This window comes from Brassica napus, chromosome C8 (assembly GCF_020379485.1).
Source record: "Brassica napus cultivar Da-Ae chromosome C8, Da-Ae, whole genome shotgun sequence".
NCBI classification, from domain to species: Eukaryota; Viridiplantae; Streptophyta; class Magnoliopsida; order Brassicales; family Brassicaceae; genus Brassica; species Brassica napus.
In genome coordinates this window covers 25,076,220-25,097,397 of record NC_063451.1, presented here as the reverse complement: position 1 = coordinate 25,097,397, position 21,178 = coordinate 25,076,220, and the positions used below count along the sequence as shown (strand labels likewise).

Below are 21,178 nucleotides of genomic sequence, written 5' to 3'. Positions count from 1 at the left end.
AAGTGATGTCGTGTTTGCGAAGTTTGTATTTTGTTGTTGTCATTGATTCTTCAAGATTTGTATTGTAATAGGGTTAAGATAGGGTGATGAACTGCACTACTATTTTTTGTGGTTGGTGGGTGTATAGGCAGGATAGTTTATATTGTTGGGTTTATTTGATTTTGTATTTGTTTACAAATAATGTTCATTCTCCCAAATTTGTAGATATTTGTGTTATTTTTTTTTTGTAATTTGTAATTGGCTGTAACTTGTGTAAAAATTGGTGTAAGTGGTTGTTGTGCCGTAACAGGAATTTTTTTATAGAAAGTCAACATTTGATGGTGATATTGCGTCCTTTGTGTGGGTTGGAAGCGATTTCTGAATTTCCTGATATGCATGTGTTTGATTGTATTATTTGTTGGAGTAATATATTAAGTTCGGATCTATCTGTATTTGTTTTTATAATCAGCTGTGAATATGTAATGCATTTTTGATAGTCCATTTTGTATTGATAAAAACTGTTTTCTTTTTCTTGCAAAATTAACTTTAGACATATAATGGATGTTTGCATTAGAATTTCTCTGATCTTTGATTTACAACATCTGATTGGTACAATTATAAAAATAGCCATAGAGCTCGAGCATGATTCACCATTTTCTCCTATTTTGATGTTCAATTGTTTTCGTGTCTTCATTTTTTTAACTGACATAAAGCCATCAAACAAAAATAGCAAGCAATATTTTCTTATATAGGTGAGAACTGAGAAGGGAAGGACAATCAGGGAACATCTCTTGTCCATAAGAGATTCAGATTCCCTCAAGGCCTCAAGACAGTGTTGAACTTTACGCTGAGAAGGTTGTCAACAGAGGTCTCTGTGCCATTGCCTAGGCGGAGTCTCTACGTTACAAGATCCTCGGTGGTCGCCGTTTGCAGGTATAGTTTTTAATGCTTACTGCGAAATATTATTCATCAACTGATACTTGATTTTGTTCACATACTAGAAGAGAGTGTGATTAGTTTAGTTATCAAGCCATTTCCTTCATAGGGACAGTGGCAGTTTCTCTAAAGTTGTTGTGTAGTTGTCATTTCTCTTGCTGGTTTTGGAATAATATTGTATATGGCTTGCTATAATGTCTTCAGATTCGTCATGAAGAGTGGAGCTAAGGGATGTGAGGTGAGTACACATCCCTATCCTCTAATTGTTTTATTTCTTCTCCACATAAAAGTCTCAGACATTGTTCCTTTGAAATGCTTACTCAGATCATTGTATGTGGAAAGCTTCGGGCAGCACGTGCCAAATCCATGAATTTCAAATCCTTTGAAAGCTTCAACCAGAACTTGACCGTCTACTTATCTTTAATTGTTTTCTCTCCCAACTCAAGTTAAAAAATAAAAAAACATTCATGAAAGTCCACAATTAATAATTATTGAATCACATTTAATATTTTCGGAAAAAATGAACATAAACAACAAAATATAACCTAATAAATTTGCTAGAAGTATCCCAAAACAATTTGAATGGTATAAATTGCATATGTAAAATTATTGTATCTAATAAAATATCTACAATTTAGTCATCTTCTTTTTCAATGAGTAAATATATACGACATTTTTTCTTTGGACAAAATAGATACGATATTGTAAAACAAAACCTATATATTATTGACATCCTAAAAAATATACACCATACATTAGCACATACAGGAAAACGAATGGGGTTAACATGTTTAAACCATTTTAAAACTTAGAAATATACATATTTAAAACATGCCGCCGAGGAATTACAATTATTAGAAGGATATGACGTCAAAAAATGTGACAAAAAGTTTTAAACAAATAACATCAATTTATAAATAATTGTAAAGCAATAAAATTGACAAGAACCTTTGGCATTTAACAAGACTGGATACTGGTTACTGATATCTATGGCTTTTTAGAAATTTATTAACTAATACGAAACACGGCATATCGGTTCAGTTTATATGTCATAGATTATTGAATACAACAAGCCCCCGACCCCGCGCTTGCGCGGGGGCTATACCCCTAGTTATACTAAACATAATAGAATGAAAACATAATAAATTTATTTCTACAGAAAGATAAAAAAAAACACTAAATTAGGCAAAAAGAATATATCAGTAACATATATATATATCACTCTCCTAGCAAACCTAAAACTGATCGACAGAATCCGCAGCTAGCCTCATTGTAACCTAACCACCAACCTTTTGACTTGAGGAAGACGAGTCGTCGCTGGAGAATATATTAAGGAGATTAGTCAGAGTGGTGTACGAATGGAGGAGCTGGATGTAAGTATTACTTCCTTCTTAGGAGTTGATGTTATTCAAATTGTTATCAATGATTGTGATTGTTTTTTCTTTTCTGGAGATGAAATTTACGAAACTTAAAAGCCCTTCGTCACTGATTGATTGTTTTTCTGATGTGGCTATTGTTAGTTTTTCGAGAACCCGGACGAGTTTCCACCAGGACGTGGTCGCTATCGCCTGGTACATGTAAAATGTACTGGAAGGCGTGCATACACTAACGATGCCTTGGTGAAGCTTTATGCCAAGCTCGGCCTTCATCGCTACAACTGGCTAGAGGTATAAACAAACAAACAAACAAACTAAACTAGTATGTTGTTTTTTTAATGTAGCTCGACGATAGCTTTTTTAAAGAGTTTCATTTGTTTCTAATTTGTTGCAGGGGACAAACTTTGAAGTAGATAGCTTGATGAAATTCAACATGGGTAGTGCTGCATCTCCTTACTACATGACCTTGGTTGCGCGCCTTCCATCTAGCGGTTTTCAGCAGATCTTTCAGGTTCTCGTAGAGTAAGAACATCTTGGCATTTTAGATTTGACATGCCCCATCTCTAGACCTCAAGGTAAAGGTTGCTTTGTTGATCCATTTAATCAATTTCACTACTTTTTAATTTGCTGACTATATTTGACATATCTCATAGGGACCAAGAGTTCAAAGAAAGAGTCAACTCCTTTCTTACGTCCACATTCCGAGCCAGTGTCTACAAACTACCAAGACAGATTGGATAATTGGGCCTTGTCAATAATTCCATGGCCCTTCTCTGAGATTGGTTTCAGTGACACAAAGCGTTTTTACATGGTAATATACTCTTATTACATGGTAATATACTCTTATTGTGGTCGCTTGCATGCATCAATTTTGCTTTTAGCGTACTACTTAAATTACTAATATTTGTTTTTATTTGGCAGTTGAATGAATCTGAGTTGCAATGTGATTGGATATCGTTGTATGTGGAACTTGCAATCTGTACTTCCCATAGGTGGTTTAAAGCTGTAAGTTTTATGTTCTCCCACTTTGCCTATCAATAACATATTTGTTGATGTATCAATAACATACATGGTGATAATGCAAAATCTTGTTGATGCAGAAGGATCTCTCCAACTTTGAGTTGGAGATTGTCCAAGTGGCCATAGAATCTCTTGATGATAAGGAGCCCCCAAGTCTCAATTCTAAAGCCGCTGTCATCTACATAGCATACAAGGACTTGGCCAAGGCTAGGACTGGTGAGCCTTATCACTACCAAGCTGTGGTGAGAAGAGTCATCAACCAGGCTACGGGAACACTGAGCATCCAAGGTGATTGCTGGATTTCAGAAGCAGCAGCAACGGCTTCGGCGGCTGAAAGCTTAAGCTTAGGGGTCGCTTAGGACCTCATAAGCTGTGGAGGTTGTCTAGTCCTAGGTGGTATCAGACGTACAAGAACCGTGGCCTCCGCTCTTCCCCTATTTAGTAATTTAAAGACATTTGAAAGATGCGTAGTAACTCTTATGTATTGTGTGCTTTTGGTCTCTCGTGTTTAACTAGTATTACTTATTAGCGATGACTGCTTTTTGGACTCTATTTTATGCTTTTGGTCTCTCTCTCTCTTTAAGACATTTGAAAGATGTTTGTCGGATGGTTCTCTTATGTATTGTGTGCTTTTTTGTCTTTTTCTTATGTATCCTGTGTTTTGTGATGAACTTGATACCACTGATAATCATTTACAACACAAGAGATCAAGGGTCTGCATTATAGAAGGTGATGATGATCGCGAGTTAGTAGAACCTGATGTTCTTGTTGAAGACACGAAGGGACAAAAGGCTCACTTTTATAGTAGAGAATTTGGTATGCATTTGAAACAGTTCTGAAACATAAGTTGACTTTGGTATGCTAATGCGGCTCAACATAAGTTGCTGATTCAAAGCAGAGGAACAGTTCTGAAACAGGAGAACACTGAAGATCATATGATTGTTCTATGGTCTAGAGCCGGCATAAAGCATATTTGGTTTACTGATGGACCGTATCTAATCTTGCAGATGGAAGTAACCTTGGGTTGTAGCAGTATATTGAGGATCGGGTTATGAAGATCTCCGTTTAAAGCTGCTCACATACCTGATAAATTACAGAACAGACCAGAATGTGTGTTGCAGGAACTCTATCAGTCTAGCAGATGGTCATTCTCGTAAAACAAGATGCCTCAAAATGTGTCTGCTATCATGAGGTTGGATTGCGCAGATCCAGTGTTCAACGTTATGCCTCACCGAGAAGAACTGCTGAGAATTAGGAGAAGCCAGAAGCTGTTAAAGTCTTGGCAATTCAAGTTCAAATTCATGTCTCATACACTTACATTACCGGGTAACATCACTTTCTTAAGGAAACAAGGAGTTCCGAATCCATCACAAGTTATGTTTGTGAACTTGAATGGAGGGAGATAGTCAGACACTTTTGGATGGAACGGCTAAGCATTGCGAGGTATTATTTGAGAAGTTTGGCTCAATAGACTCATCTTACAAGGCTTGTTTACTGCTGAATTTGATTTATTTGGAGTTCATTGGAGAAGGAGTTGTTAGTTTCAGGTTTAACCAAGGATGTTGAGTTAGAAGCAGCTTCAGAAAGAGGAGTTTTGTTTCAAATGCCATTGAAAGAGTGAACATGATTATATGGTTCTAATGCTGCTAGAACAGGTCAAGAACAGAGCTTCCCATGTCATGGATCATACCTTTTTCAATGATATTTGCAGGATCCGAAAGACAAGCTTTTGTATGTGTGGCATCCTTGGAAGAACAAGGAGAAGATGATGAAATCTGAAACTTTCTGTTCTAATGTGAGGGCAAAACACGTCATGGTACTCAGACAGTGGAAGAGTTTTGTGAAGATGTTGATTTTGATTGGAGTGATCGCCATATTCTTATTGCTGAGACGAATTGACCAGGGAGGGATCTCTGTTACTGGCTGCTTCAGTTAAAATTTGCAAATAGAGCTACAAAGACAATAGAGCTACAAAATTTGCAAGCTTGTTCTTGGCTGCTTCAGTTATCTTCACCAATAAATAGAGCTACGAAGACAATAGTAATGTCAGCACAAAAGTTTCTAAGTTGGTTAATTATTTTTCTCCTTTTTTCTCAGTCTACTGGTAATATTTTCTTCCTATATTATTCATATATATAGAGCAGAGAATGCTACATAAAACGTTATTTCATATTTACTTATACTGTTTCCAATCAATTTTCCAGCAAACAGATGTGTGTACAGAAGTCCTTGTAAAATTAATGACGATTGCAAGAAGATATTCACTTTCCCTGGGGATGATCGATCTTACTTAAGTTGCCTGACTTCCCCCCCCCCCCCCATTAAACAGACAATGTTGTTGTAAAGTAAACACTCAAACCAAGGAAATATAGTCTTGTTATAGAAGAATACATATTCATAAATTTGTTGCATTGCTTGTCATCTATCTATAATAAAACAGAGTTTTCTCTCACCTTAGCTCTCCACGTCCATCTTTAGGGGTGGGCATTTGTTGACACGTGTCGCCATTTAATTGGCTGCGTTTTTTTACTTGTGTTTGAGTTTTTGCTTTACACTTGCGTAATGGGCTTGAGAAAACAATTCAAGCCTATTGTAAAATTAATTTTCCTCGCCTTCTCGCATAAGACCCTGGTATTTTATCAGACGAAAGTTCCAGAAAACTCAAAACGTCGATTGCTTCTCCGTAACGTCTCCTCCTTGCATTGATACGTTCTTTACTCCCAACTTCTGCGTGATTAACCCACTCTTCCCACTCTGCATCATTCAATTGACCTCATCGATGAAGCTTCGAGTACAAATATCCCATCTTCCAGCGATGAAAAACACAACTTTGACTTAGCGGTTTCGGCTTAAATCGGCATGACGTCCCTCTCGCAGGTTATGTATCAGAGCCTTCTTTTTCATCTGTTTAGAGTTTGGAAGATGATTATTTGTTTTTTTTGTTCTTGGTTTCATAGATGTTACTAGATAAGCAAGCCATGAAGACAATTCTTCTAAAAATTCTTTCCCTTGCCAGATAGGTTAGCCATCTCATAATACCAATTTACAGATATGTAGCTCCGCTGGTGTCTCTGTTTTCTAAAAAAAAAATTGTTATTGATGTTATCTGAGCATGAAGCATTTTGGTATCATAATGCCTTTGCTAAAAAAAACACAGTTGGTATCATAAAGTATTCGGGTTTCAGTATGCTATTGTATATACTTTAGCCTTTTAAATCTGAAGTTTGTGATAATTGCAGACGACTTCAACTGCTGCCAGCTACTGGGAATTTGTGAGCGTGAAATAAGCAGAGCTAAAGCACTTCTTAAGATTCAGTGGCAGACACTTATCATGCATTGTTTCCAGAAGGAACTCCCATGGAGTTTCAACGCATCTTGGAACTCAAAGTGATTTTAATTCCCAGATTCTCTAATAACCAATTAGCTTGAAGGCAGAGTCCTGTCTACAATATCATCTATTTGAAAGTCATGTTACATTCTCACGTGACTGAGTCTAGATAAAAAGGACCATGGCACCATCTTTAACACATAGATATGTATATATAAATATTTGGATTGCCGGACACTAACTCTGAAACATTTTGTGGTGTTGATGCAGGGTCTTAAGAAAGCTGATCAGCAGATCATACTCGATGATTTCAACAAGTATGGCCCAGGGTTGACATAACCCTCTGTTTCAGGGGCAATGCCACAAGTGGTTCCAATTTACCTGCACTGCTGCTGGTAATCACTAATCCGGGTATAGCAGATGGGTTTATAGCAAGCAAAGATGTGTTAATGAGGGAGCAGCTCTTGGCAGAGGAGCTGCAACCTCTGGCTTTAATAAGTTCATTGAACTTACCGAAGCAGCCAAAGACCTCAAAGATGGAAGTTTATCACAGTGAATGCTTAACTCATTCTCTCTCTCTCTCCTTTAATAGGACAAACAAACATTCTTCACCTGGCTTAAACCAGGCTCATCAGCGACTGCAGTAGGAGCTTGAAAGCTCCATCTCTTGAGTTTCCAGAGTACATCAAACAGAGAGGATATGATCTCCATGATGTTCAAGCATATTTGAAGGTTTTTTTCCTTTGTCAATGATATGTGTTTTTTTGTGTGTCAAAACCCTTTGTCAAACTCTAATTCCTGTAACACAAATATTCATTGTATATGCTATAAAGACGCATGCTTTAGTGATATGATATCATATGACTGTATTTTGATCAGGTGATCTAATGAATTTAATGTTTGGAAACAGAGTATTAATATTTTTTACCATAGTTTTTTTCTTTTGAAAGAAAAAGAAGAATTCATCTCCGACTTATCCAAAATGAGTATCTTTCTTTCTTTTCTGTTTTTTTGTCAAGAACTTTCACTCTCTTTTTAGAAACATAAATGTTTGATAACGTTCGAAGCTGTCTCTATTCATTATTTTTGGTTATGTAACAAAGCTTATATATCAAATAGATGCAGGAGGACTACGAGGACATTGTTGGAAGAAGGAAGGCGAAGCTGGAGAGAAATGCGCCGGTGAACAAAAATGGAAACTTTTCATCGCCAACAAGAATAACTCAATAACAAAATTTATTTTTTTTAAAAAAAATCGTGTCTGCTTCTTCAATAATTAAGATGTTCATTTTTCGTTTCCAGCAGTCTTGATGTTATGTGTATTTTAAATATTGTTTAATCTTAGTTTCTATTACCTTGAGTGTTTTTGGTTAACAATGTAAACAGAATTTCGTTCGCTCAAGTTTGTTTTCTCCCACATTGTTTTTTCAGAAAAAAACTTGATAGTAATCCAAATGTTATTGTATTTGGCATTTTTAAAGAGTAGATTTCGATGGGACTGTGTTTGGTGCAACCGGATATGTGACTGCAGATTGGTGTTTACGCTATGGTTGTGGTTCCTCTTAATCTAAATTGGGCATTACTTGATGTAAATAATGGTTGATCCATTGTCAAGTCCAGTTCTATCTCAAATACAAAATAAGATTGAAAATGTATCTTTTGCTAGAAAATCTAATGCTTATGTTCCAAACAGAGTAAATAGATAAAATGATCTACTTACCAGATAGCGTAAGGAATAAGTAATCATGTTATTGATTCAGAATCCTATTTATTTATGTTTCTTTCTCAATGAGTCGGCAAATTCATTGATCTAAGTTAGACGAGGTGGCGAATACAATGGAGATGGCCGTGAAAGGTGGAGTCATCCTACCAAGTCGCCCCGGTCTGAGTACAAGTTCTAGGAATTATTAGGAATTATACAATCAGAAGGAAATGTGATGTATATTGGTGTTGGCTCAATCTCCTCCCAGTTAAATTAAATTGTAAAGATTAATTTTAATTATTAAAAAAATTTAAATATTGATTCTAAGACTTATGTGCAAAATTCCAACGCATTAAGGAAATGAACATTATTATATGTATTACAGCTGGAGATAAACTATAAAACAAATGATTATATATGAATATGTAATCAATATATTTCTATAGTACTAAGAAATAAAAATTAATTTTGTGTTATTATAATGGTCTAATATGTTGAATAAAAATAATATAATTAGATAATTTGATTGAAAATTCACGTCTCTGACATTTCAGAATTATTATAAAAGATTCCCTTAACTAATATATCAGATAAATTTCTAACTTAGCAAAATGACATCAATTACAAGTAAAGGAAAATTACAGCATGATGCAATCTTCATAAGTGTTACGCAATAATTTTTAGAACAAAATTATTTATCTTCTTTTTTGTCTCAAAGTATAAATAATTTTTTTTACAAAACTTTTAAGAATGTTTTAGACATTACACATTCTACCATAATGAGTTGAGTTTGCAAAAATATCATTTTTAGACTTAATGGGTCCACCTTAATAAATAATAAAATTTAGCAATTCAGATTTTACTTATAAAATTTTAGCATAATTAGTCACTGGTAATACCAATTCAATATCGCTATCTTCATTAAAATTCAAAAAATGAATTCAAATCATCAACTATCAAGCATTATAAAAAACTTCTTAAAATCAAAGAAAATATCACCGCATGTGCTAGCTACTCTTCGAGGGGAAACATAATATCACGAAATCATCAACAGTTTTAGTCAAGGCCGCTCAAATCAAATGGGTGTACAAAAATATAAACATCAACATTTTGACAAACCATCTAATAGAATTACTAACAAAATACAACGAACTAATGATGAGATGTCTTTCGAGCTGGTAACACATGTGCTTATTACACACGTTTAAATTCAAATTAGTCTATAAAATAGAACTTCAAATGCCGTTCCTTCCGTATACTGTCCACATGGTACTTAACAGAGTATACATATGTTTTCTAAATAAAACATCTACTTGACTTTATGTTTAAATTCTAATTAAATTAACTTTGTTACGAATATCGGTTTTTTATTCTACTTTTATCGAATCGATTAGTCGCAACCACTTATGATATTCCACTTTGAACTAATCAACTTCAAAACAAAGTAATACATTACGGTCCCTAACCACTATCAAATGAATATCATTTTCTTTCAACATATTTTCATATTCATATTTTCTTTACTGAGACCGTAAAATGAATTGTAAATTCATTTAAGATAAAACATACGAACCCGGCGCGTAGCGCCGGAATACCACTAGTAAAATATAAAGTATGGATCATGTTATGTAGAAGTATGGGAAACAAAAAATGGCTATTATCGTAATAATGCAAGATTAATAGAATCTAGAAAAATACTAAAATTTTTATGGATCTATCACAAATGCGTTCCACAACATTGAGACTGAAAATAAAATTCAGAATTTTATAACACAGTTGAAGAAACTAATTTTCGTTGTAGCCATTTTTTTAGTTAAAGAAACATTTTAGATTAGAGAATCAAAATCTAATATAGGTACTGGCATATCAGAACAAAAAAAATTCACAAAACAAAATCAGTATTGAAAAACATGATCCATCACAACATAAAACAATAACAATAAGAGAGCTTTCTCTAGAAGTACACATTGCCTTATAGAGATCAAGTAAGTAGGTTTGAGTTTATTCATAGAACAAACTTGGGGGAGAAGAAAAAGAGCAGCATATTTTGAAGCTATTTTGATCTTCAATTCCGCAAGATTTTTCTTGAGAAATTCTTTTACAATAAGGATTGTTATGTAGAAACGAGTGACGCCTTATGACTTCAGTATGGCATGAAGTGAACCCTGTTTCATTCCACAGAATATTTAGCCACTCTCCAACCATAAGTTAGGAGTCTCAAAAATTGAATTGGTTATTGGCATTGATTAGAAGATCGAAATGAACTTCAGTGGAATATGCAATGGATTTTTGTAACACATAATCTCAAATTTATTCACAGGATAGCTAATATAAGAAAATCTTACGTATAAGTTACAGCTCACAAAAGAAAAAAGATACTACTTTCAACAAATAGACTAATGATCAAGAAACAAAGATCATTTCTAACAGCTTCGACTTCGAAACAGAGTATCTTGAATTCCACCAACGACCCAAGCTTCCTTAACTATATCTGCAGAGAGTTTGTAATGGTTTGTGTCGTAATTCATCACCACCGTCTTGACAACATTTGTCTCTTCCTCCATCAATGATCTCAAATCCTTCTTCTTTCTCACTGTCTCCTTCTCGTCTTGGCCGCTTAGTTTTTTAGTGATTTCACATCCTCTGTTCTTACTTGCGTCTGTTTCTGTTTCCTTCTCTTCTAACTCTAACCATTTCTTAATCTCCAAGAACATACCCCTCCGACTTGCTTCTGATTCCGCCATCAACGACTACCTGTTCTTGCCTCCGCCCCCTCGTTTGCTTGGCCGCACTCTGATCTGAACGGCACAACTTAGTTTCAATAACATTGGATTTATAAAAACGAATTAAAATCAAACTATTGAATAATATTAGAATGTTCTAAGATTTGATCTATATTATATTCAAATCCATCAATCAATAACACAAAAAAAAAAAAAAAAAAAAAAAAAAAAAAAAAACACTTCCTTAGTAAATTTCTTACGTTATTGGGCACAATTCATACCATGTTATTGTATCTTTCTGTTTCTGGTCACGAGAGGATCAAAGTCCGCATATGCTTCGAATTATTGACCAAAATGGTATGCAAAGTCAAAAATGTTGAAGCCAACTTGGTACAGTACTCATAATATAAACATGCGCACTCTGCACAAGCACACGTGCAAGAAAGAAAAACATATCTTACAAATGAAAAACGCAGAAGGCCCCACTAAAATGAATTCATATCTTTTTTTTTTTTTTTTTTGAACACAAAAATGAATTCATATCTAAAGTGTTCTTATTACTCTTTAACAAAGCCGCGACCGCTTCACCGTACATACAACTCCCGGCGAAAGCCTCCGTCGCCAGCTCATCATCTCCGACGTCGGAATATTCCTAGCTCGGCCTTACGATCACGAGCGTTGCGGATTCTAAACATATACCACTCTGTAGCTTAAGAGACGGCGCGAGTCTCATGCTCATCCTCACGCTCGGGACCACACTCCTCTGTTTTTCTCTCCACGCGCTCCTCGACTTCGAGATCACGCGCCGCCTCCTGAAACTCTCTCAGACCCTCGCATTTCATCACCACCGTCCCTTCTCCTCCTCTTTCATGCATCTATTAATATATCCCACATCAGTGGTGATATAGGTTGTTGGGCAATACATTTTAGGCAATCTTCTACTAGTGAGCTAGTTTTTGGTGTGAGTTAGGCTCATCACTAATATGATATCAGAGTCTATGGTTAAGCCAAACAGATGATTTTCCATATAAATAGTTGTCTACCTATGTACCCTATAAAAATGACCCATCTTGCTGTGGTATTTTCGAAATGTTGGACTTGGACTGTTTCCGATTTGACCGTTTCTCATCCACACCTCGAGATGAGCTATTAATATATCCCACATCGGTGGTGATATAGGTCCTTGGACAATATATATGTGTTTGGGCAATCCTCCACTCACGAACTAGCTTTTGGGTGTGAGTTAGGCCCATCACTAATAGCATCACCAAGCTCTCCATCTCCTTGTGCTCCTTCACGACTCTGCTCAGGGGCGGATGTACGTTGTGAGCAATGGGGTCACGTGCTCCCAACTAAAATTTGTTTTTCTGTAAGTGATCATCTTAGTTCAGCTCAAATTCAATGACAATGCCCCCAGTTAATTTAATTTTTTTGTGTATGTGCCCCCTACTAAAAGTTCTCCTAGATCTGCCACTGGCTCTGCTCATCAGGTGGTGACGTGCCGACGTGGCCATCAACGCGTTTATCGTCCACTCCACGCGCGTTTTCAGACCAGTCACGAACTCGGCGTCTAACTCACCGTCGGAAGAAGAAGACACGGTGGAGGCGGAGCGAAACGCTACAACGACGCATGTTTTGAGAGTTTTACCAAAATCTGCTTTCCACTTAATTCCGGCGCTTTTCTCCGGCTTTGCATCGCCGCCGGGACGCTCCACGTCCAGATTCTTGATCCGGTCGAACCGGGAGAGAATCTTGGAAGGGATAATCGGGGAAATAATGGTGGTTGTGGTTGGTTTAGCCGGTTTAGGAAACAGCGAGAAGAAACCGTGAAAGGGTTTGAATAAAGATTTAAAGAAGTTGCTGACTGGAGAATCGGGTTGCGACTCGGTGGTAACAGCATGGTCGAGACGGAGGACGAGTGACTCGGACTGAGGGATGAGCGAGTAGAATCGCTTTGAGAGGGAACTGCAACGAAGCAAGGTTTTTGACGTCGCCTACTTTGTCCAAGATATCGACCAGGATAGGATCAGGAAGTCCATCAAAAACGTCCATCGTTTCTTTTAGAACCTTATTGTAACACCAGTATTTTCCGAAATAACTTAAATAAATAAAAAATCTGAAATCTTCATTTATTACTTCTCAAAAGTCAACTCCAAATTCGTAAATCCAATAAATAGCCATAAATTCAAAAAACATAATAGATCCCAGAAATATCGATAAAAGCATAAAATCCGCAAGTCTGAAAAAGAAAGAAATAAAACTCCCAAACCACCAGCCCGATAGCAATCACTCCTGCTCGCCAGTCTCATCGGAAAGGGGAAGGAATAGGAGGGGTGAGTAACAGGGGAGTTACTCCGTGAGGAGGTATGGGATGCTAAACACGCAAACTACTGACTTGAGTAATAGAACTCCCACTATGGAAGTTTAGCTCTAACATGAACAAACAAGACGCCTAAAGCATCACACAAACACAACACAAACAATGCGATGATAGCATATAGCTAGTCCATACACCCCGCACCTCCTCATAAGGGTATATATATATATATATATACATACGTTGCGTCGCTAGTACAGTCTGTCTCTATACCCCCGCCCTCCAAAGCTGCGTCGAATGCAAACGTCTCTGCACCCACGCCCCACACAATCTGCGTCGCTAGCCCAGACGTCTCTGAGTCCCCGCCCACCAAAGCTGCATCGCTAGTCCAGACATCTCTGGACCCCTGCCTTCTCACATAGTCTTAACATCACACAATCAAATCAACGGTTGAATCCTCTAGACCTCTAGTTCCAGTTTACAATGAATGAACTAACTAACAATCAAGACTCAAACGGACTCAATTCAAACAGACGGATCATGATTCGAAATCTAAACTACGATAGAGAGAATTCTACACTGGTACGGGATTTACGGAATAGACCCTCAACTTTGCCACAGGTTCTGAAGAAACCTGAGGAAACGCCGAATGGACCTTGACGGCTCTAACAAAGCAACTCCGGAACTCTCTGAAATTAGATCAATATGATATTCTGGCAGAACTGAACCATAGAGCAAACAGATGAATAACTCAAGAACTGACCGTTAACCTTTAGATCCCTCCAGTCACAATGTAGTCCTATATGTCCTTTATCCATAGACACCAAGTTTACTCCGATCGGACACTATTTGCTTAACTAAAGTAGCTTCATCTCCAGGCTGGTCATAAACACAAACTGCACCAACACCTCTCACGAAAACAAGCATAACTCTCAGAAAATAACTCGGTATAACGATCCGCTTGCAGGAGATGATAGATAAGAGAATTAACTACTTACTGACAAATTTACAGACTTAAAGATTTTGTTTCTGTCGACCGTTTCTCACTTACACCGAGACTGGTCGGAACTGTCTCTGCAACTCAACAGCTTTATTCTTCGCCAAGAAGAAACGTCAATAACTTTCTAACCGTACATTTATTTGACTATCGGATAGATGATCTGAAAATCTGTCATCTAGATGTTTCCAACGATATCTCGTCCGTTCCATGGTTCCTTATGTATAAACGGTAAAACGCTGATGAAGTTGACTGTTCGCGGATCCGATCTGTAGATATCAGTCCCAAAGAAATAACCATAACTCTTAGATAAAAATTACAAATGACGATCTGCTTTCTGATACACATATATCTATGAGTGTAGAACATAACCTCAAAATTTAGGTTAGAAATACTCATATTTGATCGATCGTTCTTCTGTTCCCCAAAAACGTGTCTGCATAGCTCTAATCTCTCTTTTCGGATGGTGAGATGGCTTCTCTTTCATGGTGGCTATTTGTGGCTGTTCCGGTGACGTTCCGGCAGGGCTATGTCATCCTCAAAATTCTCTGTCATAGGCCACCACGAAATCCCATCTTAAATAAGAAAACTTTAGGGTTTTCTGCAATGTAATTGGGTCATACTGGGCTAAATTTTTCCGGGGCCGAGATTTGGGTCGTTACAATTCTTCCCCACTTACGAGAAATTCGTCCTCGAATTCAAATCCTGAGTCATCTGTCAAATACCGTCCTTAAAAAAAAAATCTTCGGATAGTCAATCCTCATCTGAATTTGAGCTCACTTGGATCACTTCATGAAAGTCTGATACACTGCTGATAAAATAATTGCAATCAACTGCTCCAATTCGCTCCACCAGAGGATACAGTCCAATGTACCTCAGTTTTAGTTGTTTCAGCTTATGAGTCTAAGTCCTCCCTGAAATGTTATTATTTTCAGGTACACTAGATCACTCATATGTAACCCAAATCCTTACGGCGCTCCGCTGCATAAATCATCTGCCGTCATGGGCTTTCCAAAGCCAATCCTTGAGCATGTTCATTTGCTATACCATCTCTTGAACCATTAATAGTTCTAACTCATGTCACTCCCTCATTTTTGTCCAACAAAGTGGTATACGACAAGACCTACCATAAATAGCCTCATACGGTGTCATCTCAATGCTCAGACGATAGTTTTCGATGTAGGCAAACTCTGCTATATGTAATGCTTTCCGATCTTCCATCCCACTGTAAGACGCAATTCCTGAGCATGTCCTCTAAGTCTGAATAGTTCTCTTTGACTAACCATCTGTATGCTGATAATAAGTTGTACTCATGTGGATCTTTGTCCCAAGTTCCTTCTGAATGACTCCAAAATGTAGAAGTGAACTTCGAATCCCAATCCGATACAATGTTGACATCCATGAAACCTTCCAAACTCAATAATGTAGGTCTGCTCCAACTGATTAGCTCTGACTGTATTCTTAATTACTTAGGAAATAGGCTGATTTGGCAAGTCTATCCATGACTACCCATGTGGCATCCTTTCCACATATGGTGATTTAAAATCCAATAACAATGTCCATAATCACCATGCCTCATTTCTACTCCGACAAAAGCAAGCTCAAAAATAACATGATAGATAACTGATCCTCTGACATAGCCATCTGACATGTCTAACACTGTGACGCAATGAAGCTACAACTCTCTTCATACTAGACCAATTATAGTTAACACTTCATATCTTTGTACCTCTTGGTGTTCCCGCTGGGTAGAGAAACACAAGTGATGTATTTGCTGTAAGATCCCTTTTCTTAACAGCTTATCGTCCAACACACAACTCGGTTTCGGTACAGGTACATCCCGCTCAAAACTATCCCGCTCAACACTTATGATATCCAATACTCCCCATCTGGATCGTCTTACAAAGCCATAACGCTAACATGCGCTTGGCGTATCCTCCATAGCAAGACTGCATGCTCCAAAGTCCCAAGGCCATCTGTCTCTCCATCGACAGTAATGGCACACAATCTGAGACTAGAAAATATCCCAGTAAACTCATGAACCTCTTTGGTTCCTGATACGTCGCTCATGTGTCTACCCAAGGCATTTGTCACCTGGTTGTCTTTACCAGATGGTATGCAATATCCAAACTGTAGCCTACTACCAACTCAATCCAACTGCACTGTCCAAGTACAAATTTTAATGAATGAAGATAGATTTCAGTCTCCAATGATCCCAGAGAATCTGAACTTCCTTCATGTACAATTACAATCTCCAAAACTATAACGCAAATACCACTGCATCCACTACGAATCATGAATAGGGTAGTGGGTCTTATGAGGTCTCAACTGATGCAATGTATATGGAATGACCTTATCCTCATGCATCAATACACAATCCGCAAACGCTCATCATGCTCTCTCTACTCTAAGAATAACTCAATGGGTTCGTTGATGAGTACAATCGCGCACTTGTCCAAGTCTTCACGAAAGACATCATTCATAAGCTTCTCAAATGCTATCGGTGCATTCGTCGATCCAAAATGATATCACCAAAACTCATAATATCCATAACGTATACGAAACCCCACATTCCGTACATACTCCTCAACTATAGCAATCTGATGATGTCCTGATGCCAAGACAACCTTCGAGAACCATTAACCTCCATGCAGCTAATTCAACAACTCATCAATATGATGGTTACCATGTTCAAGTCTATGTAGTCGATACAAAGCCTGAAACTCCCATCATTTTTTTTTCTTTACAAACAACAGTGGTGCTCCCCATGGCGAATTACTCGGCCTGATAAATCTCTTGTCTGATGAATCTTTCATATGTTCTTTCAGCTTAGCCATCTCTGCTGGCGTTAATCGGTATAGAAATCGTGAAACCGGTGCTGTCCCTGACTCCAATTCGATCGTAAGAACATCTCCCCTGGCTGGTGACGGCCCTTCCAAAGGCCTCAAATACATCTCCATACTCTGAGATAAGTAGAAGATCCTGCAACTCATGTTGACCATCGAAATGATCACCAAAATCCATTTACTCTCCATATCCAATAACTCCTCTGCATGTAGCATGTATGCAAATAAAATCTGCTCTGCTCCAGAATTATGAACTCTTGCCCCCAGGAAATTCAACAGTACTCGATGTCGTGATAACCAGTCTATCCCAAGAATGATATCGCAAAACGCAACTCCATCTCTGACGAGTCTCTGAACCAATCGGCCCTCCAAGCATAACTGGTACACCGCAATCAATATAAATAGCTCCCACAGTTTCTATGTCAGTTGTCCGAACTGACACATCTCTGAAATGATGAACAATGCCAAAACTGGAAAACATACCAAGCGTAACTCCAATCACACAACGCAAGCTGTCGCACCCCAATCCAAAAGCGATTCCCACGAGTTTACAAAATAACCATGCCTCCAAGGCAGTAAATATACTCATACACACGAATAACACGTGCAACCTCATGGTTCACATCGCATACCACATAATCTCCAATAATAAAAACTCGTGAAGCGATGGCTTGAAGTTTGGGTGGTGGCAACAACATCACATATCCACATGCGGACAATCTCCGAACACGACTGACGAAACTGATACACACCTGAGCAATCTATCAAACGGTGACATCATCCATCTTTCGAACATCTGGCTGAAACCCTGTTAGCTAGAGAGCGGATGACAATGATAAACTCAGCCTCGATAAAAAGACACTTGGGTTATAAGTTACTGAACGGATAGGTGCTGTATTTTTTTTCTTTTAAATTCCCAAGTCCCCAAAAATATTTTGAAATCATCTAAAACCCATTTAAATCTGAGTCCCACAAATCGCCATCCAGGGTCAGAGCCGGGATGGAACCCCGCTCTGATACCAAATTGTAACAACAATATTTTCCGAAATAACTTAAATAAATAAAAAGTCTGAAATCTCCATTTATTACTTCTCAAAAGTCAACTCCAAAGTCGTAAATCCAATAAATAGCCATCAATCAATATAACATAATAAATCCCGAAAATATCGATAAAAACATAAAATCCGCAAGTCTGAAAAAGAAAGAAATAAAACTCCCAAAGCACCAGCCCGATAGCAATCACTCCTGCTTGTCAGTCTAATCTGAAAGGGGAAGGAATAGGAGGGGTGAGTAACAGAGGAGTTACTCCGTGAGGTATGGGATGCTAAACACGCAAATCACTGACTTGAGTAATAGAACTTCCACTATGGAAGTTTAGCTCTAACATGAACAAACAAGATGCCTAAAGCATCACACAAACACAAACCAAACAATGCGATGATAGCATATAGCTAGTCCATACACCACGCATCTCCTCATACGGATATATATATACATACGCTGCGTCGCTAGTACAGTCTGTCTCTGTACTCCCGCCCTCCAAAGCTGCGTCAAATGCAAACGTCTCTGCACCCACGCCCCACATAATCTGCATCGCTAGCCCAGACGTCTCTGAGGCCCCGCCCACCAAAGCTGCGTCGCTAGTCCAGACATCTCTGGACCCCCGCCCTCTCACATAGTCCCTACTCATAACTATGTATACATACATATATATATCGCATCTCTTAACTTCACACAATCAAATCAACGGTTGAATCCTCTAGACCCCTAGTTCCAGTTTATAATGAATGAACTAACTAACAATCAAGATTCAAACGGACTCAATTCAAACAGACGGATCATGATTCGAAATCTAAACTACGATAGAGAGAATTCTACACTGGTACGAGATTTACGGAATATACCCTCACCGTTGCCACGGGTTCTGAAGAAACCTGAGGAAACACTTAATGGACCTTGACGGCTCTAACAAAGCAACTCCGGAACTCTCTGAAATTAGATCAATATGATATTCTGGCAGAACTGAACCAAAAAGCAAAAAGATGAATAACTCAAGAACTGACCGTTAACTCGATCCCTCCTGTCACAATGTAGTCCTATATGTCCTCTATCCATAGACACCAAGTCTACACCGATCGGACACTATTTTCTTAACCAAAGTAGCTTCATCTCCAGGCTGGTCGCAAACGCAAACTGCACCAACACCTCTCACGAAAACAAGCATAACTCTCAAAAAATAACTCGGAATAACGATCCGCTTGCAGGAGATGATAGATAAGAGAATTAACTACTTACTGAAAAATTTCCAGACTGAAAGATTTTGTTTCTGTCATACCGTTTCTCACTTACACCGAGACTGATCGGATAACTTTCTAAGCGTACGTCGATTTGACGATCGGATAGATGATCAGAAAAGCTGGCATCGAGATCTTTCCAATGATATCTCGCCCGCTCCCTGGTTCCTTATGTATCAACGGTAAAACGCTGATGAAGTTGACTGTTCGCGGATCCAATCTGTAGATATCAGTCCCAAAGAAACAACCATAACTCTTAAATAAAAATTCCAAATAACGATCTGCTTTCTGATACACATAGATCTATGAGTGTAGAGCATAACCTCAAAAGTTAGCTTCGAAATACTCATATTTGATCGATCGTTCTTCTGTTCCCCCAAAACTTGTCAGCAGAGCTCTAATCTCTCTTTTCGGATGGTGGGATGGCTTCTCTTTCATGGTGGCTATTTGTGGCTGTTCCGGTGACGTTCCGGCAGGGCTTTACCATCCTCAAAAGTCTCTGTTAGAGGCCACCACGAAATCTCATCTTAAATAAAAAAAACTTTAGGGTTTTCTGCAATGTAATTGGATCATACTGGACTAAATTTTTATGGGCCGAGATTTGGGTCGTTACACTTTTGATAAAAAAAAAAGAAGAGTTTGTGTGTCTATATGTATCTTATCTTACACTTTGTATCTATTATAGAATCTGGAGTGTGAATAAGATCGTTTAAATAGGAAAGAACACGACAGGCCAAAGACATAGGATTGTCCGAAAGATCGTTTGGGACCTGCTTGCCGGCTTTTAGTGCTGTTTTATTGGTGAAAATTAATAACAAAATACGATAAATTTTCTTTCAAAATAAAATGAATTTTCTTTAAAAATAGGTTGGTTTATTTCGTCAAAAGGATTGCATCGGACGGTCCATGAGCGTTCCTTGATCGACGCTCCAGCCTGCTTAAAACATTTGTTTATTAGGAGTATAATCTTGATCCATACCCGAAAATTCAAGAAGATATGTAATAATAGAATCTTCTCTAATGGATTCATTGACAACTGTCCTTCAAATTCAATTATTAGTGCTTGTAATATTTTTTTGAAGTTAGTTATTGCAAGCTATCCAATCCAATTGGTTTAATTTCATGTTAATATTATCCTAACATCAGTCATTCAGTCCCTATATTCCATGATTAAACAAACCAAAAACAAGGTTGACAAAAAAAAAAGGTTGACAAAAAAACAAACAAACCAAAAACAATACAAAAAAGCTTCCGAAGTTTTCTAAACATACTAGGGGTTTAGCCTCCGCGCAAGCGCGGAACTTGTACGTTGTCGATGCATTGTGTTGTTTTGTGTATGTAATTGTACTGTTTGTTTTTTTGATAAAAGTTAATTTTGTCATGTTGTCTATAATTGTCTACGAATGGAGGATTGAAAGTTATACATGTTGATTAGGTAGATCTAACAATGACCATAGTATTTATTTCGTTGTTATTTTTTTTAATCTTATATTGGTATAGATTTGATTGACCTCTAGCATAAAAATGATCAAAGATAACCGAACTTTTGTAGTTGTTAAGTTACGGTTAAAATAGTGTAAGAAAAAGGGTTTAAATTTTGATTTTAAAATTTTTAAATGTATATGTACAGTAAATAAAATAGTTTTCTTAGTTTACACGG

The 21,178-nt window shown here is 37.6% G+C and overlaps 1 long non-coding RNA gene and 1 pseudogene across 1 annotated transcript; one reads left to right on the top strand and one right to left on the bottom strand.

Moving 5' to 3' along the window:
* The first annotated feature begins 8 nt into the window (after positions 1-8).
* Positions 9-7,548, top strand: LOC125591676. Its single transcript, XR_007327783.1, has 4 exons — positions 9-912; positions 1,120-1,153; positions 1,240-3,102; positions 3,213-7,548. It is a non-coding gene; the product is annotated as an uncharacterized LOC125591676 (long non-coding RNA).
* A 4,226-nt stretch (positions 7,549-11,774) lies between these two features.
* Positions 11,775-18,655, bottom strand: LOC106454382 (annotated as a pseudogene).
* Positions 18,656-21,178: the final 2,523 nt, after the last annotated feature.